Raw genomic sequence first — 18,714 nt, forward strand, 5'->3', positions numbered from 1 at the left:
ACTGTCAGTCATGGCAGTTCTGGCATTTCTGCTTCACCAAGGAGAGGCCATCACTTTCTCTAAGACCCCAAGAGCCAGCCTATCTGCACATTTGCCCAGGCTCTTGGTGTCCTTGCCAGGAATCAAGTCCTGTATTAAGGGCAGTGCTACCATACTGATAAAGTTTGACTTTTGCAACTTCATGTTTTATCTTCCTTGGTCAGTGTCCTCAGAACCTTACATGTACGCCTGGCTAGATTCCACAGCGTCTTTGTGCTGTAGTCCCTTTCCTCTCAGCAGACTCAGGGCTTCCTCGCCTGTATTATGCTTTGACTCAAAACTGCAGCTAATCTTCTGTGTCCGGGAGGAGAGGCACATTTGGAAGGGCATTCATGCTGTCTCTCAAGGCAGAGCCCTCACCGCTATCTACAAGCAAGGAAGAGAGAGAGCTAGACTTTCATAGGAAAGAGTGGGCCACTTCTGAAGAATGGGGTGATACAGAGGGACCTGGGGGTCCACGATTTTTTAATGGATTGACCCAAATGTCCTGTCCCAGTTTCAGGATCCCACTCTTTCCCGATTAGGACCCTGAACTTGGTTTAGTCAATTGGTGAGACTGAGAATTTAACCTTCTCTAGAATTCTACTCCTCAGTTACAGGCCTAATCCTCCCCTTTCTCTGTCTTCTGGCTGCACACGAGAGCTTCTCTACTTGCTGACAAGGAGGCCCTCTGACTTTCACACTTTGCTTTGAGTTATTGATTCATCATCCTCAGCTTGACACTATTTTTCTTCAATGCATCAGTTGCCCATAGACTGCTAGTCCTTTAATTCAATAATTCTTCAATAACCACTTCCCCAAACTACTCTGAGGCCAGGGACATTGCTGCATCAGTGCAGTCCTGTCCACCATTATCCCATTTCAGTTCAACAACTGTGAAAGCTGTAGCAGTAGTTCCACTACAGCACGCCACAGCTATCATTTATACACCTAAGTAACGGGGTGCATGTATATTACCCATCAACCAGCTCCAAAATGCCATTTTTTGTTTCTGCTTCCTAGCAGATTCCCTGGCAAACAGACTCTAATATAAAGGTTTGCATTCAGGGAGTTCACTGGAGATCCCTCTCAGGAGCCATACCTGGGGGTAAGTGAATGGAGTAAGAAGGAGCAGAGAAAGGAGTCAAATTGTGAGGTAATCATTTCATAAGGCACAGTAACCCAGAATAAGCTCTGGAACTGGGAGAGTTCTTCATATTTGACCCTGTTTAAGACAGGAAGCTTTACATTCTTATTTCAGCCAGCTGCTCCTGGGAAGTGTGCTTGCCACAAGCAAGGAAGCCCTCTTCAGCTTTCCTGGGCAGTTCTGGGATAGCAAGCATCCAACACTCCCAGCAGCTGGGAGAAGGAAGGGCTGTCTTAAGGGGAAGCACCTGAGACATCACCCACTTTGGCTTTTCTTCTTTTAGTTTCATTCTGGGGTATTTGGGTTGGCAATATGTGCCATCCCTATACCTCACTCAGGTATAAAATAAATGTGGTTGACTCAGTGACTGTAGGTGGAACGGTGAGGGAAGGAAATCAACTGTAAGATACAGATAAAGTTTAGGGATCCAGACAGGTTATGCTGAGAGGCCATTGTGACTTCTTTGTACTGGTGTAAGTGTCCAATGAACATGTGGATAAATGAGGTCAACAGGAATTCGGGGGTCATGTTGTCAGAGCTCTTCTTCCTTACTAACAGAGCCCTAACTTAAAAAATAAACTATAATCCCCAGTGTGCTTTGCAGAGTGTAGCTATGTGACAGGGTTTTGACTAATGAAGAGTAAGTTCAAGTTATTGAATGGAGAGTCTTTACATACCCCTAAGAAGGGTGACAGACAAGTAGTTCTCATCCCTTTGCCATCCTTGTGATACTGGAATATCTGGAGCTGCAGCAGCCAGACTGGGACCGGCCATGAAGGAAAGCCCAACAGACATCAGCCTTAATGTCCTTGAGCCGTTGTACCAGCTCAGGATGGCCTACCTGTCATATGAAAGAAAAATAAATTCCTGTCTTGTGCACACATCTCTCGCCCATTTTCTTATGTACCAACTTCAGTCTATAACTGATAATGATCTTTGATGAGATGGCCCCAGGAAAGAATTTAGAGAGGGAAAAGCAGATGCTGTCAGAAACTCTGGACAACACTCATGTTTAAGGAGTGAGTGAAAGAAGAGCAGCCCACGTGAAGACAGATAAGAAAACAGAAATCAGTTGCTGATACAGGAAGAGGCCGTAAAGAGAGTGAGATCACTAAAATCAAAGGAGTGATCAACATTTGAAAAGCAAGAGCAGACAACTCATAGTTCAGAGGTATCCATTCAATGTGGCATTTATGAATTTATGTAATTTCATGCCACAATAGAAAAGACAATTGATAAATTCTTATGGACATTATTTAGTACTGAATTGATTATGATGATTCATTCAACAAAAAAAATTATTAAGCATCAAGGGAGCATAAGACACTGTATGTACAATGATAATCAAAACAGACTGAGTACTTAGAGTCTCATAATTTATAAAGATGCTTCCCACTGACTATTAATGAAAATGTGAATGCTTATACCTCTGGATTATTGAAATACCTGGTTAAAATTCTGTCATGAAGTCCTTTAAACAAGGTCCATTATGTAGCTTACAGTATGCAAATACTTATTCATATTATCTAATACATATGGAAACCCATGACTTTAACCACATTACAGATGCTGAAAGCAGCCATGGGGTAGAATTTGTGGGTGTTTCTTGGGGAGAAAACTATGAAATTGGGTAAGTCCACAACACCCACTCAACCAGATGTGATCGAGCTAATGTTATTCCATTCATATTGTGGGAATAAGTGAAATAATGGAGAAGAGAACTTGAATCAAAAACGATATCTATGTGTGTAGATAACAACAACAGAGGAAAACCTAAAAAGCGTCTTTGAAATGACATATGCTACCATCAAGGTGTATTTTTTTTTCCCATTTGCATTCTTTTACCTATTATATAAATAGATATAAATTTGCAGGTTTGAAAAAGTCTAAATGCATAGCCTAGTGGTGCATCACCGCAGTTTATCCTCACTCCGGCAATTGTTGGAATTCAACTGTGGTTCATGGTAAAAACACTTCATGAAATAAGTGTAGTCACCTCACCTCATTATAACATGTGCACCAAAGACATTCCCCACTTTAGGGGAGTTGGGTTGATGCACTTGAACTCTCTGACAGAGGGAATGGATTTCCATTCTTTCCCTAGGCCACTACAGCTCTGCAGGTCAATTTGGAGATGGTTACAAAGCAAGTCAAAGCAACAGTAGGAACTGGTTATTACAGAAAGAGAAATGAAAGGGGATGGAAGATAAAAATCATGGGCCAGAAAAAGTATATTATTTGCACATTGTATTTGCTAGATATAGATCGGAGTGGGCACGAGGAGGGGTGAAGACACAGGAAGATAAGGAGATTTCTACTACTCCTAAGAACCTGTTTGAGATAGATGAGTGAGAACTCTTTCTGTTAGGGTCACTACAGTTTCAATTTCTAACCCTTCTAACCTGACAAAAGCTTTCCCAAAGGGCTTCACAGAATACAAATGTGTTTCACAAGTTTGGGAAGATTCTCTTTCCTAAAGGTATTTTGTTGTTGAGCTGTGTGGGAAAGCACAGAGTCAAGGAAAAGTAGAATAGAATAATTTTGTTAATCATCATTGACCCTTTAGACATGTTTGATTTGGTATCTACCTGGAAATTTTATTGAGCACTGATCATATGTGATATACACTCAGAGCGGAATGGATAAAATACAATCATAATTTGATATGACATACTCAGCCAGAGTAAGTGACTGATACAAGGCATATATACTGTATGAATGATATGCTGTCTGTATAAATAACAAAGGTCAGAATACATTGATCCAAATTTCCTTTTAAGATATATATTATTTAACACATTTATCAAATAGATTTTTTTTTCTTTAAGACAGTGGAACTGGCGAAATCCCTATCTTTAAGCATATTGAGTTAGAGTTGCACTGGCTTAGGGATGCATTAGTGACATGTCCATAGAAAAACAAGCAGGCAAACAAATAAAAAAGACAACTATTAAGTTTAGGGAAAACAAAAAGGATTGCAGGAAAGGCAAACTAATCACAGAATATCCCATTAAGATGTGAAAAATATATACATACTCTGTAATGAATATACTGAATACTGATTCTATTCAAAATACTCTATAACCACATCTGTAGGGTGGGAAGAAGGTGAAGGTTTTTAAGTGTGTGTGTGTGTGTGTGTGTGTGTGTGTGTGTGTGTGAGTGTGGATAAATAATGCCTAAACTGAAAAGGAAAATAGCATGTTACATCACAGCACGTAATACAAAAACTTTAAGAGGACTTCAAAGATTATAGTTTAATAATTCTTATTTCTGAGAAGTGGAATTATAGTAATGGGGAGAAGAGAAGGGCTCATTTTATACCCTTCAGTAGATTTGATTTTTTTCAATATGCATATATTATTTTGGAGAAGTTAAGTTTCTACATAAATAAAAATTCCTGTAAATTATAAATTAAAATATATTGGTTATATGATGGCTAAATGAGTGTAAACATATGTCAAAATTCATCAAGTTGTACACTAAGATTTTTATATTTTATTGTATGCATCTCAATTTTTAAAAAATTAAAGTAATAAGAGCAAAAAAAACAAATTGAAAATTAAATAATTTCATTTATATTAAAGGTTGTTTGTACAATCTTGAGTACTGTATATGAATTTTGAAACTTGAACAAATTGGCTGAATTATCCACTCATCATATGGAGACTTTGGTTTGGGGAACACATAACTGTGTGATGCAGAGGAACTAAGTCTGATCTGGTAACATATTTGATGAGGTTAAGTGAGACCATTGTACACAAAGGTATGTTGTACATTTTAAAATGCAGAAGAAATGAATGTATTAGCTATAACATGTGGAAAAGATGTGAGCACATAATAAACCACAGTGGTCAAATGGCAGCCCAGAAACACAATCTCTTTTAAGATGACCCAGAATCACTTGGGACCTTACAGAATTATCATTTGAATACCTGCCTATATAGCTATGGGTCTAGGCATCAAGTGTAATATTTAAATGAAGCTCACCTGCCCTCAGTTGAGATTAATTGCGGGGAAAGAGTATGTTGTTAGCTAATTTGGTCAGAGAACTGGTTGACTATAGCCATGTTATTTGCTTTGATCCCCAAGTGAGTGGCTTGGCTTCATTCTACGCCTTAGCCACAGACTATACTTCCAAACCCAGCAGTCTCAGAACTACATGCCCGTAGCCACAAAGGGGGTTAGACAGAGGAGTGTGGTTAATCCATGCAAATCCACTCATACTACCAAAGTTTAGATAATGTTCCGCTGTGTTAAGTAACTGGCAACACATTTTATGGAATGGACAACATATTACTATTTCAACAAAAATTTTGCTTAGTCCTGCTGCTAGGAACCCTTCTGCTGTCTCTAGGCCAAGATACTTAGAATCTCAAAAGTGGAAGGGACCATATAGATCATTTGGTCCACCCCAGTGCGTGATGCAGAACTTTTCTCTATAGCATCCCTGGAAAAAGCAGCTTAGTCCCCTCTTGATCATTTCCAGCGATCAGTGGGGTGGGAGTGTATGTCATGACACGTGGCTACTCACTGCATTCCTGGGCATGATGGTTGTTAGAGGTTGATAAAAGTTGAAAGTTGATGGGCTCATTGATCCTAGTTTTGCTCTCTGGCAGAACACTGAACAATTTTAATCTTTCTCTGAATTATGTATGCATAGACAACCTGTGTCCTATGCCTCTTCTATTCCTGACAAAACAGTTTCTTCAACCATTTGTACCAAGGCCTGATTTTCATATTCTTTCATATCTTTATGAAGAAATGCTTCTGATTGTCAATGTAGAGTACACAGATCTGAATACCTATCTCGAGATTCGGCCTTCCTTGTGCAAGCAAAACTATAACTTTCTTGTTCTGTACAATTTCTTCCCTTCATAGTTCTATGAAGACAGCACAAGAAAGAACCACGGAAGGCTCCAAGCTCATATGGCTTGTGTTGGCCTCCTTGAATCTTATCCTGAATCTCACCTTGGGCCTCTCTCTGGGGTGGAAAAACCAGCAGGGCAACAAACCAAGGACCAAATTAAAATATTGTACCAATTTTGAGAAAGGGAGTAACTCTACTAGTGGCTAAAAAATTCTTTTGTGAGTCACGTGGTTTCCAAATCATTGCTCTCAACAAAATTAAAGGAGGACCTAATCAAGCTATAAAGGATAAATCATTAAAAATAACTTTTTCATGATATATCCCTATGTAATTCTATAACTCATAAAATATTAAAGGGAATTGAGTGATTTTTTTGTAATGAAACTCCTTCCATTCTTATCTATTTATTTATGCAAAAGAATTTTCTTAGTATTTACAACCACAAAAAGGAAAAATTGCAATCATCATAAAGCTGAACCTTGTTTAATTCTCATAGTACATACTTGTTCATGGATTTATGAGCTAGTATTTTCAAGTTCAATTCATCTTATTATGAAATAAGATGAAATTATCTTCCTTATAATTTTTCTTTTTATGCATAAAAATATGTGTCCAAATGTATAGTGATTTATGCTGTTTTGGTCAATTGTATACCAATAATAATTATCTTAATTCAGAATATTTTAAACAATGAAAACCTATGGTCACAGGAATTTCTTTAAAATTTCATATTTAAATTTATATACATATTCTTTTTAAACAGTTATAGGGTGGTTAATCAAAGACTTTAAAACATATAAATATGGAAAAGTCAATGGAAAATTACCTTTTCCATGAAAAAGTCAATGGATATGGTTTCACATAAAAAAGAAACAACATAAAATTTCATGCAATTAAAAGGAACATATTCCTGTATTTTAATAATGGATGGTCCTAAAAATCAAATTATTAAAGTATCTGTATTCCACTGAATACATTTAAAAGATTAAAGTCACCATCTCATTTTTAAATATCAATGTTATCAACATGCCACAAATTATGTTCTTTGGAACTACTTATAAAATTAACTTCTTTAAAACTTCTTATGATCAATACTTGCAGATGTCACACTAAAACTGTTAAATACACATCTTCTTTTTAATGAAAATTAAATACATTTTAGGTTATATTCCATTAGAAGACCAAAAGAATTTGAATGTGACTTCCTTAAGCATGTCACCAAGAAGCGTCATGCTACTCATCCACATTCCAGACTAATTAGGATACAGAAACTGTTTGGAGGAGTGTCTCAATGGTATAATCCTTTAATACCCTTGGTTGAAAGCAAGGTGCTGAAGCTGAAGCAATACAGTTAATAGTCAGGACTAGACTGGACATGGAGGGCTGGGGCTGAGCCCAGAACAGTATAGATAAGATTATACACAGCTCATCTCATTACTCTTGCATACTGCAATAGACCTTGCTCACTAGACTTTGGTGTGAAACTATTTCCCTCATTGGCTACATAGTCATCAAATATTTGATGTTTGCACATCAGGTAAAAATATACTTTAAGCACTGTTCCAGCAAAATATATATTTCACCTATTTGTGTACTTTTTAAATTGTCAAACTTCTAATGACTGTCAAAATTCCATTTGTGGGCTTTCCCTGGCCAATTTAAGTCATGCTGCACTTAAATGATTGAAACCACACTCCTTGCTTATTGATTTTTCATACCATGTGAAATGAAACCCTGACTTGCATGGAGTTTTGGAACAGCAGATAGAGATGCTACCACAATCTTTGATTTAATTCCAGGGTCTCATTTCCTGCCTGATTGAACTTATACTTCTGTGGAAAGTTATTCAGTCTCATCAGAATAGCCTCATGAGTCAATTGTTTGATGAAAACTGGAACGGGAGCCTCTCTTACTCAAGAAAAAGCATGTTACTCACCAAGGCCCAGCAAGGAGAGAATGCAACCACCTGGATGTGACTGACTCATCCCTGAGGTATGCCCTGAGAAAGGTGGATCTTTTGGCTTCAAAAAAGGCCAGAGGCTAATTTGGCAACCAACAAAAAAGTACCTTTCAGAAATTGCTGGCTCTCATCTAATTTTGTAATTGCTTTAAATAAACCTTTTAATGATTGCAGCCATTTCTATGCTTGGCTGTATTCTGAACAGGTTGGCACAACCTAATTAAAATCTAAATATGTAATTAAATATAAAGAATAAAATTAAAAGATTTATTTTCTCTTCCTAAAACCAGTATAACCACACTTCATGGAACTATCTCCATAGTTCTTTCTGATTCCATCAATGGTAATCTATGCTCCTAGATGTGGCAAATCAGGACAAAACCATCACTGGAATTATAAAAGTATCAAAAAGAAAAACCCTGTTGATAAAGGATTATTAGAATCATAGATTTTCTAACTTTCAGAGTTAGAAATAACGTTAAAGATAATCCAGTGTCTTGTTCCAGAGGGGGTAAACTGATATCCAGCAAATTCAGATCATCTATTCAAAGGTGATTAAAGGTAAAACTAACATTGCAATCCTGCTCTCTTAGCCTACTGTTGTCCATACCCTTTATTTCTTTTGTCTAGGTGTATGAAAGAAATGTTGTTAAAATACTGGAAAACTCCTCTCCCCCTTGGACAATTCTGTTAGTTAGCAAACCTGATGGACAATTTACCTCCGTTCTTCCTTGCCACCTGCACTGTAGAGGCCAGAGAAGCTAAACACAGTTTCCCCTGCTACCTGAAAGTAAACGGTTTCTATGAAGTCTTTGGTAAGCTGAAATGACATAAAATGAAGAAGCAATTACTATTAGTTTACATGGAAATTTTTTTAGCATTTCCAGACTAAAAAAATAACCTTAGGTATTTTTCTGATACCTTGGGACACCTTGCTAATGGATGTACAAATTACATGGAGATAAAACACGGATGCTTGCAGACACAGTTCAAAGCTAGGGCTGCTTGACTGGATGCTGAGTGTAGTTCCCGGGGAAGGAGCTTAGCAGTACCACTCCCACTGCTCAGGTACATGCTGCCTCTAGTACAACACTGAGACCTGTTTTGGCTTTTTGCCTTTTTTTCATAACATAAAAGTGAAAATCCTCAGGTTTTTTTTGTTTTTTTTTTTCATTAGCGAAAACAGGTTCTAATGCAGTTCTTTGTAATGATCAAATGACACAGAGTAGCAAGATACCTGAATTCACTTTTTATGTGTCCATTGCAGGTAGAAGTGCTTGCTAACATAGTTCTGGCCTATGGAATGCAAACTGAATGTCTGCCAGGGCTCAATGTTAAGACTTCGCCTTTTTGGATAAAAGATACATTGAACTACCATTCAATGTCTTTTTCTTTCTTCCTGTTTTGAATACACATTTGCAACATGGAGCTAAGCCAGCCATCTTGTGAAGAAACAGACATGAAAAAATATCCAAGAAAATTATAAAGATGCTCTAACAAGTTTAGGCCACTGAACCATCAACAATGGCTACTTGTTTCCAGTTTTCCTGTTATACGAGGAAAAAGAACCTCCTCTTTGTTTAAGCCACTGTATTTGTATTTTCTAATATCTGCAGGCAAAACATTCCTCATGGACATTTCCCTTCCCCATTCTGTGCATAAATACACACTATACAAAGGAGATTCACGATGCCAACTTGGGAGGCCAGACTAAGGGTAAGTGTGCACCTGATGGCTTAGGTCACCTAAGGAAATGTGGGAAGTGTTTTCTCAGCCTCTGCTACCTGTCTATTGAGTTCTCTTTTCTACCTTAAAGCCCACTCCTTGTAAGAGATTGAAGTGATCCCAAAAGATATGTCCAAGTCCTAGCCCTTTATGCCTGAAGATGTGACCTTTGCTGATGTCATCAAGTTAAGGATCTTGGTCTGAGATCATCCCAGTTTTAGGTTGGGCCCTAATCCAATGACTATTGACTGTCCTTAAAAGAGCAAGCAGAGGGAGAGCTGACAGACTCAAACTCGAGGAGGAAAAAGCCACATGAAGGTGGAGGCAGAGACGGGCGGGCAGCCAAGAGCCAAGGAACGAGGATGGCCAGTGGCGCAGGAGTGGGAGAGAGGCTTGGGACAGATTCCCTCTCAGAGCCTTCAGAGCAGCGTGGCCCTGCTGACGCCTTGGTTTCAGACTGCTGACCTCCAGAACTGTAAGGGAATAAATTTCTGTCAGTTTTAAGCCACCAAGTTTGGGGTGACATCCCTAGAAAACTAATACAACCCCAGAGACGCCTAGTGCTTTATTCCTGCAGGAGAAAATTGTCTGAAAGGGTAAGCCACACTTAACATACAAAAAACATGTCCCTGGAAGGTTGGGCTTCCAGGCATCAGTAGCATGCCCTCTCAGTCATATTCAGAGCACAAGTAAGGCTGCCTTCACAGACTAATTTTTCATGAAAACCCTACTCTGAAATAGAGCATAGCATCTGGAGGACTGGCAACTGATGGGAAAACTGTCATTTCATGAAGTACCGTAGCAGTTATGTGGATTTTCTTTTTAAGGAATAAAAGCAAGCAGTAGGAAGATGTTCTACCCAAAGGCCAATCCCTGTTCAGAATCCTATCTTGCTGGAGAAAGTGGAGCTGAGAGGATGCCTGGAAAAGAGTGGAATAGTTTATCTTATTGAATCAATGGGACAGTGACGACTGTCATTAGTGAAGGTCAGGGATGTAAATTGTGCTGCAGCTGTCAGGATTCCACACATCAACATATCCCTCCCCAAATATCAACATCATCCCTGCTAGGGATGAAATATCAAGTTCATCTGCTAGGAAATTGCCAGAGAGGACCCTGGGAAAGTTCAGCTACCAACACTCTCTCTCCCATTAGCCATCCTTCTGAGACCTACATCTTGTCCCTGTGTCACAGAGGCTAGGAAACTACGCTCCTTTTTCCCTCTAACTGCAGATACACCGGCCAGGACTGGGGCCCTAAGATGCTACCAGTCCTACTTCCTCCTTAACTTTCCTGGGAAGTGAAAATTTTGCAAAGTCAACAACCAGCTCATTAATCAAGAATAAAGGGCTGCATTTTATTTCAAATACCTTCTCTCTCCATTATGAATTCTAGTAGAGGCCATATTAAAATTTTAATTAATGAAAGAAATGTTAATTTCAGTGATATATTATTTAATGGGTTCATGACTCATTAACTTGAAAAGAATCCATTTGTTTGCATAAAATGAATCTCAGTGATGGAACTATATAATTATTTAATATGAATGATGATAGCACATTTAATAAAATTACAACAATTTTTTGGTACATTTTACAGATTCAGATTAATTAATAACAGTTATATGTAAAGTATTATATATTATATATGTAAGTTACATTATAATTTAAATGTTCTACTGCAGTTCTAATATAACTCCAACTGTAACACTCTGATCTTACTCTTACAGTAAAAGTTTTCCAAGTCATGAAAATGAGCCAATAAAATTAAAATTGTATTCCAGCTATCAAACCTGTTTCCTTAATAACAGCTGTTTGGTATAGAGAAACACAGTGGTTTTATTTCATCTGCGTTGATATAATATGCTCCAACTATCACTATTAACCCAAATCTAAATACAACACTATCCGTGACAGAAAGAGTACATTATAATGATGATTTTTGCCACCTAGAAACAAGTAGCAAGGTAAAGAAAGAAGGAATACTACAGTCTAAGACAATTGCTAGCTCTGGGAGATATTATTTGGCTCAATTATTTTATTTCCCTGCAGAGAAGAAAGGATGTCCTTTTAAAATTATGAAAAACCAGCTACATGTAAGCCATAGAGATTTCAGTCATCATATTCCAGAAAAAGCAAACTATTTTGGATTAACAGCATTTATTTTATTATGGGGCTCTGAGAACAAACTGTTCTGTATTAAATGGCCAAAAGAGGGGTATTATTTTATACAAGTAGAACTGAGGTACAGGTAATAAAGTGATATGCCTCAGTCAGCAACAGGACTAGGCTGGGAACCAGATGTCCTCAATCTCTGCCTGGTGATACATGTCAGAAAGTTACTTCTGGGAAAATGGGGATAAAAGGAGAAATCCTAAGGAAAAGAGGAAACACGTGGTGCCTATGGAAGACTCATTGGCAAGGAAAAAGTCATGCATAGGTGCCATGATTTTCCAAAAAACCTGAACACTAACTGCACTCATGGGTAAAGGGGTTTTCTTCTGGTGTTGTCTTCCAGGACTGTCCTGAGTCAACATCCTGTAGACCATGGCCAACTCAGTGTATATTCAACTGTAGTGGTATGTGAACTCCTAATAAGTTCATCTGCAGAGTCCCCTGTGAATGGGGCCTTTTCGTGATAGGGTAAGACACACGTTGATGTCGTAAAAGGAAATACAGATTTGGAATTGGGCCTAGTAAGTTGGGTGGTCACAGAAAGGCCAAATTGATAAGACTCTAAAAATATACATTACAGTATATCCCACTTGGATTTCCCAGTGATAACTATACTGGCAAATGAATTCCAAATATCCATTTCAGCTGGCTATATAAACTTAGCTTTAAGGCTGGTATAGACACGGTAAGTGAACTGAGTTAGAACACAAAAATCCTTACATTTGGCAGTTCATAGGAGGGACTGAATTTATCATTCCTTTCACAAATGTAACAAGCACAGTAAGCTTTTTTTTTTTAACCTTTATTGAGTATCTTTAAGAATTCCATGAATTCCATATACTAGACAATATCTGATTGGTTGGTTTGCTAATTAGTGCATCCATTCATTTTTTTTTTCATCTAACGAATATTGATTGAGAACACTCTGAAGGAAAAACTTGTTTTGGAACACACATGAAAGAGAGGCAGTGACCTTGTCCTTAAGAAGCTCACAGCTAGACAATTAATAATAATGCAATAGTGGTTAACTCCGGGACAGTGGTGTCGGGACGTGTGGGAGAAAATGTCAATCCTGCTTGGGCGAGTAAGGGAGTTTTGCCCGAAAGATGGTTTGAACTCAAACGAGGAGACAGCAGGAAGGGGAATGGAGCTAAAGAAATTTCAGGCAGAGGAAAGAGCAGAGCTGTACAGTCTGAAATAATATGAGATTACAGTTTCTGAGCACTACCTGTGAGGGCCAGGGGCTGTTTTAAGTGTTTCCACGTATTTACTCATTTGATTCCCACTACAACTCCATGTGACGCGTGCATTTATTTCTACAAGGTATGAAAACTCAGGTCCTGAAAGGCCAGGTCACTGTTCCAGGATTTCAGACGTCGTGAAGCACAGCTGGGATTCCAACCCAAGCAGTCTGTCCACAGAGCCCTCACTGTCCAAGAACACACTGTCCTGATGGCACATTCTGAGTCTAGACAGGGAGAAGAGATTGGTGTGGCTGAAGCCTAGGCTCTGCAAACAGAAATGGAAGGAACCAAGACGAGCTAGGAGTCTGGAGCCTCATCAGCAGACCAGTGAACAGGCAGAGCTAGGGGTTTGAGAAACACTGGGTCTGGGCCATCATGAAGGCCAGAAATCTAAAAGCAGGTATTGAGAAGCATGAATCTATTGCCATAACATGGTTCTAATTACGCATGCAGATGAACAATAACAGCTGTGTTTGGTATGGAGCGCACATAACTTAGTGCTGTAACACTGTGTTTTTTTTTCTTTTGTGATTTTTTTTATTCTCTAGCCAGCACCCCCTCAAATGTTTGATGGAATGTTTTTATTTTCAATTCAGATGGATTGGGAATTTTATGACACTGCTTAAAATACCAGGAGATGTCCTGAGGTGAGACAATGACCTAAGTGGATGGTGCAACGATTTTATTGCTTTGTTTCTGGTAGCATAATACATAGCTCATGCTTTCCATTTCCTGTGTGCGTTTCTCGTTCTGTGTCACAAGAGAGCCATCAGCTAGTGGAGCGCTTGAGCCCAGTCAACGCCTGGTGTCAGCAAGCCCTCAGACAACCCCAGTTCCGATCATGTCCCTGTGGAAACTGTGTGTCTGGTGTGACCCCAGCAGGTTATGAGGGCTCTAAATCTAATGGCTGGGGTCCAAGCTTTAAGTCACAAATATGTCTCCGGTGGTTCAAGTGGAAAGCAACAAATTGAGAAAAGACGTCAGCCACCTGGGATTTTAGCAATGGACTTGAAGGCACAAGTGTCTGCTGGGGTACCAGGACCCAGTATGATCTCAGCGACCCCAGTAATGAAGTTAGCTCACAAACATCGGGGCTCAGGAAATTTGCTTTCATTCCATGCCTACGCATAGATCAATACATTTTTCTTTCTTTGCTTCCTTGCATTCTGGGTAGAACTGTCTCCAGGGTGTTAAATAAATAAAAGATAGGAACTTGCAAAATGGAGAGCTTTTTTTTTTTCCTTCCAATCTGTAAAGGCTGATTCTTCTCTGGAGGCCAGTTTTGAAGAGGGGGAGGAGGAGAGAGATAGAAAAGAGAAGAGATAAATGGGAAGAGGAGAGAAAGAGAGCAATTTTTCTATTAGAATGGCAAACATGGTCTCTGTGTTTGTCACTCTGAAGCCCAGGAGCCATATGGCACCACCCAAAGCACCATGCCTGACCCCCCAAGTGCAGTCTCAGGGGAGGCAGGGCCAAGCTCTCTGTAGAAGAACATGCTTGTCAGCTTTCTCGCCCTGCCCTTGGCTTTCCTGCCCCATTTGCATCTTTAGAGTATTGCTGCACGAGCTGCATTTGGGTTGGACTTTGAGGTAATTGGAGATGTTTTCCATGCCTTGTTACTGCTAAAGGCTAGTGGGAAAGCTGTGCACATTCAGTACTTGTAGAAAGCCACAGTGAATGGGAAAGTGCATCAGAACAGCAGGACGAGACCTCCTATAGGAAGCCTTCAATGACTTTCCGTATTTGTTTTATTATTTTTAACTATCATTTCTCAAGCATTTGTGCTGTTGGCAACTAGGAATTTCTTATATGCTTTACCTCACTTGGTTTAATATTCAGAACAATTCTGTGAGATAAGCATAAATATTCCCTAAACAGGGTCTTGATGAGTTTAAGGTATCCAGGCAAGATCGCATACCCGGTTAAGTTACCGAGCTGAGAGTCAAACTCAGACGCGAGAGCTGATGCTTTTAGCCACACGATTACACTTCAAAGAACTTACTGAAAGACGCTCCATGTCACCATTTTTGGTGTTTATCACGTTCTGCTTGGGATGGTTTCTTAAATTATTCTTTAAAGTACCATAATTAAGAGTATTTGTGATGTGTTAAACAAAAAAATCTGTGTTGACACCCCAGTTTTGCTATTACTAGACATAAACTTCGAGAAGTGCTCCGAAACTCTGAGTCTCTGTTCTTTCCTCTGCAAACATAATTCCTCTTACGGGGGCTGAGACCAGCACACTGGTGCCCAGTGTTCCTGCATAACAGGGATGTGTTTAAGACTTTTTCCTATTCTCCACAACACCTGGTACAACTCTGAGTAATAGAAAATGCTAACAAATACCTGTGAATTGATTTGATTTTTTAATACTTGGAAATAGATAAATGACTAAACTTATGCTATGTCCTAATTGTTTAATGTTTTTTCAGTTGGTTCTGGACTGAGTTTTGTGTGTTTGATGATCCCTCTATTCTTAGTCACTCACTTGTAAAAAAAAAAGTAACACCAATACTTTCCACTCTTTATTAGGGATTAACTAGCTTTCCCCAGTATGACAGCAAAACAGGGATCACACTGCACGATCCACTACTTTCTTTCAGCTGCACCAAAGGTCAGCATCTGGCACTGCTTTGCGATTGTTGGGAATTCGAGGCAGGCGGCCCCTGGCCCGGCCCCAGCTGGCGCACCATGAGGAACCCTGAATGGGCTGCTTGGGTCCCTGGTCTTCCATTTTCCACCTGTAAAATTGAGACTCAGCAGAGGTAACGTCCAGGGGTCCTTCTAGCTTCCACATTCTATGAAACCTATTTCTTTGCCCGTGGCAGTGATGATGTGGACTAGGAATAAGACAAAAGGTCATGCTGTTTGCTGATAGGCCAGTACAACCAGCTGGTGACAACATTGTCTCAGTGTCGATTTGGTTCTCCAGACACCCAGGGCTCTGTCACAGGCAGGTTGGAATCAGATCGAATGTTCTCCTTCCCCAGATAGTGTGTCTAGGACAGAAGGGAAACTAAATTCTCTTGCATTCCATTTAGTACTGGTTTTGTGTAGTTTACCTTCTTAATACATTATTCTTTCAATATGAAAAAGAAAGATGTTTAAAAAATCAGATATATATCATCCTTATGCAAACAAGCCTGCTTTCTTGGCCTCAAATGTGGATTTTTCCACATATTCCTGAGTTGAGTCTAGATACAGACACAGACCAGGTCTCAACATTGAAATTAAATCACTTAGACTACTTGTTTTTATTTTAATTTGCTGGGTCAGACTGGTCGCACTGCATGCAGCATCGCCCACTTCCTGTACATTCTGTGCTCTCTTTGTGGCACGCTGTGTACCTACCTATGACCGTCACTAAATCCCACCATGCTGTGGACAGGGACCTCTGCTTCCAATGATGTGTGACCCTTGTGTGAGATACACCATTAGCTGAAGTTAAACCGAAGCGCATGTCCATGTGGTGGCCAGGAGTCCTCCAAGCATGCGGGTCCCCAGAGCTCCTGGGAAGCTTCCCAAATTTGGGCCCGAAGACTCTACAGTGTGCTCTGCCAGCAGATCCCAAGGACTCTGAGAAACTCTCTTGACTTTTTCTAGAGGTTTGCCAAGTGCCTGCTCTTGGCTGGAACTGTAAGAAGCTCCAGCTGTATACTAATAGGAAAAATAAAACATATATGTATACATAACCTGCCCCGTTCCTGACACAGTGATGAGGGCACTGGGAACATCTTTTGTTCTGATATTTGGTCTTTGATCCAGGCTCCTGACACAGGGCTCCTCAGTCCCTTGGGATTTCTGGGGTGATAGGAGTGTCTTCTGTTCTAATGAGGTGACTCTGGGTGGGCTTCTGGGTGGGCTTCTGGGTGGAGGCTGGTCATCAGAAAGAACAAGCTACCTTTAGAAGTTTGGAACTTGCCACTCTACTCTCCATCCTCCAGGAAGGGAACAGGGGCTGAAGACTGAGTTAATGACCGACTATGCCCATGTGAGGAAGCCTCCATAAAAATCCTGTAAGTACCAGGTTTGAAGAGCTTCCAGGTTGGTGGGCACGTGGAGGTGCTGGGGGAGTGGTGCCCCTGGAGACTGTACGGCTGCTCCACGCCCCTTCCCCAGACCTTACCCTATGCATCTCTTCATCTGGCTACTCATCCGGATCTTTTAGTATATCTTTTTTAGTAAGCTGCTAAAAATAAGTGTTTCTCTGAGTTCTGTAAACCATTCTAGCAAATTACTAACCCAAGTTGGGGGTCATGGGAAATCTGATTTATAGCCAGTAGGTTAGAAGTACAGGTGACAACCTGGGACTTGGAATTCCCATGTGAAGTGGGGACAAGTTATGATCCCTTATCTTGTGGGATCTGATTGTAACTCCAGGTAGATAGTGTTAGAATTGAATTGAACTGCAGGACACCCAGCTGGTGTCTCCTAGAATTGCTTGGGGGAAGAAACCCATACAACTGGCATCAGAAGTGTTGTATGTGTGCAGAAAGAAAAACACAGGACACCAACTACCTCTTTGTTCCAGTGCCTTAGTCCAAGACTATGTATGTAGCAGATGCTCAATACAATATTGATAACGTCAGTAAGTCAATAAACCTCTCCCTGCCCTGTTTGTAACCCTTGCTCTACTCGCCTCCTCCATAGAAGGTCTTGGTGCATTTGCAAGCTTCTTCCTGGCTCTGCCTTTAACTACCGCCCCTCACCTGGGGATGGGGGCAGAGCCGCAGAGGAACAGTCTCCGGACAATATTTCTGTCCGCCTGCATTGCTATCTTGTTCTCTCATCTTCTGAATTCCTCTGACCATCTTACGTTGGCCTCTAAGACCAGTTTTCATCCTCCTGCCTGGACTGATCCCTGAGTTCTCAGATCCTGAGATTTGAGTCCACAGCTAACTGCGGGGCTGCTCACCTGGCTGAGGCCAGGTCCAGCCTGGCCCAGGGAGAAGTTGTTGGTTCTATTCAAGAGTTTTTGTTTGTTTCTTCACAAAGTTAAATGTAGTCACAACATTTAAAATTTTCATATGAAACTATTTTTTCCATCGTGAAAAATAATTTGGAGAATTCAGCAACACGGGGTCATATTGTCCTTCAATAACCGCTGTAAAACTGACTCAAGCTGGCCACATGTAACTCTTGGGTCCTTTTGATGCATAGATAATAATCACTAAAACCTTTTAGGAAGATGAGTTAGCCACTCTTCCCAATTTCTAAGTGTCAAACCAATTTCTGCCACAGTTCTGCTCGATTTCTAGCACCTATCAAATATTCACTAGCACACTGTTTTGTGAGACTGGTGAAGTTCTACCAACCTTTTAGCCCTTGTAGGGGTTTTGATCAAACCTTAAATAAAGGGTTCACTTCAGAAAAAAGCAGCACGATTCCAGAGGCAGGACTCGTAGCCCTGGTGTCAGCACCAGGGAGCCTTCCACACTCTAACCCGGTGGGGGGCGGGGGGGGGTCCCAGGGTCACGCTTCAGGCACCATCCTTACAAGTGTTACTTGATTTTCATTCAGTATTCATGCCAGTTTGAGAAGGGTCTCTAAAATACCCTTTGATTCTACCAGTAGGA

The sequence above is a fragment of the Manis javanica genome, chromosome 7, assembly GCF_040802235.1.
Source record: "Manis javanica isolate MJ-LG chromosome 7, MJ_LKY, whole genome shotgun sequence".
Taxonomy (NCBI): domain Eukaryota; kingdom Metazoa; phylum Chordata; class Mammalia; order Pholidota; family Manidae; genus Manis; species Manis javanica.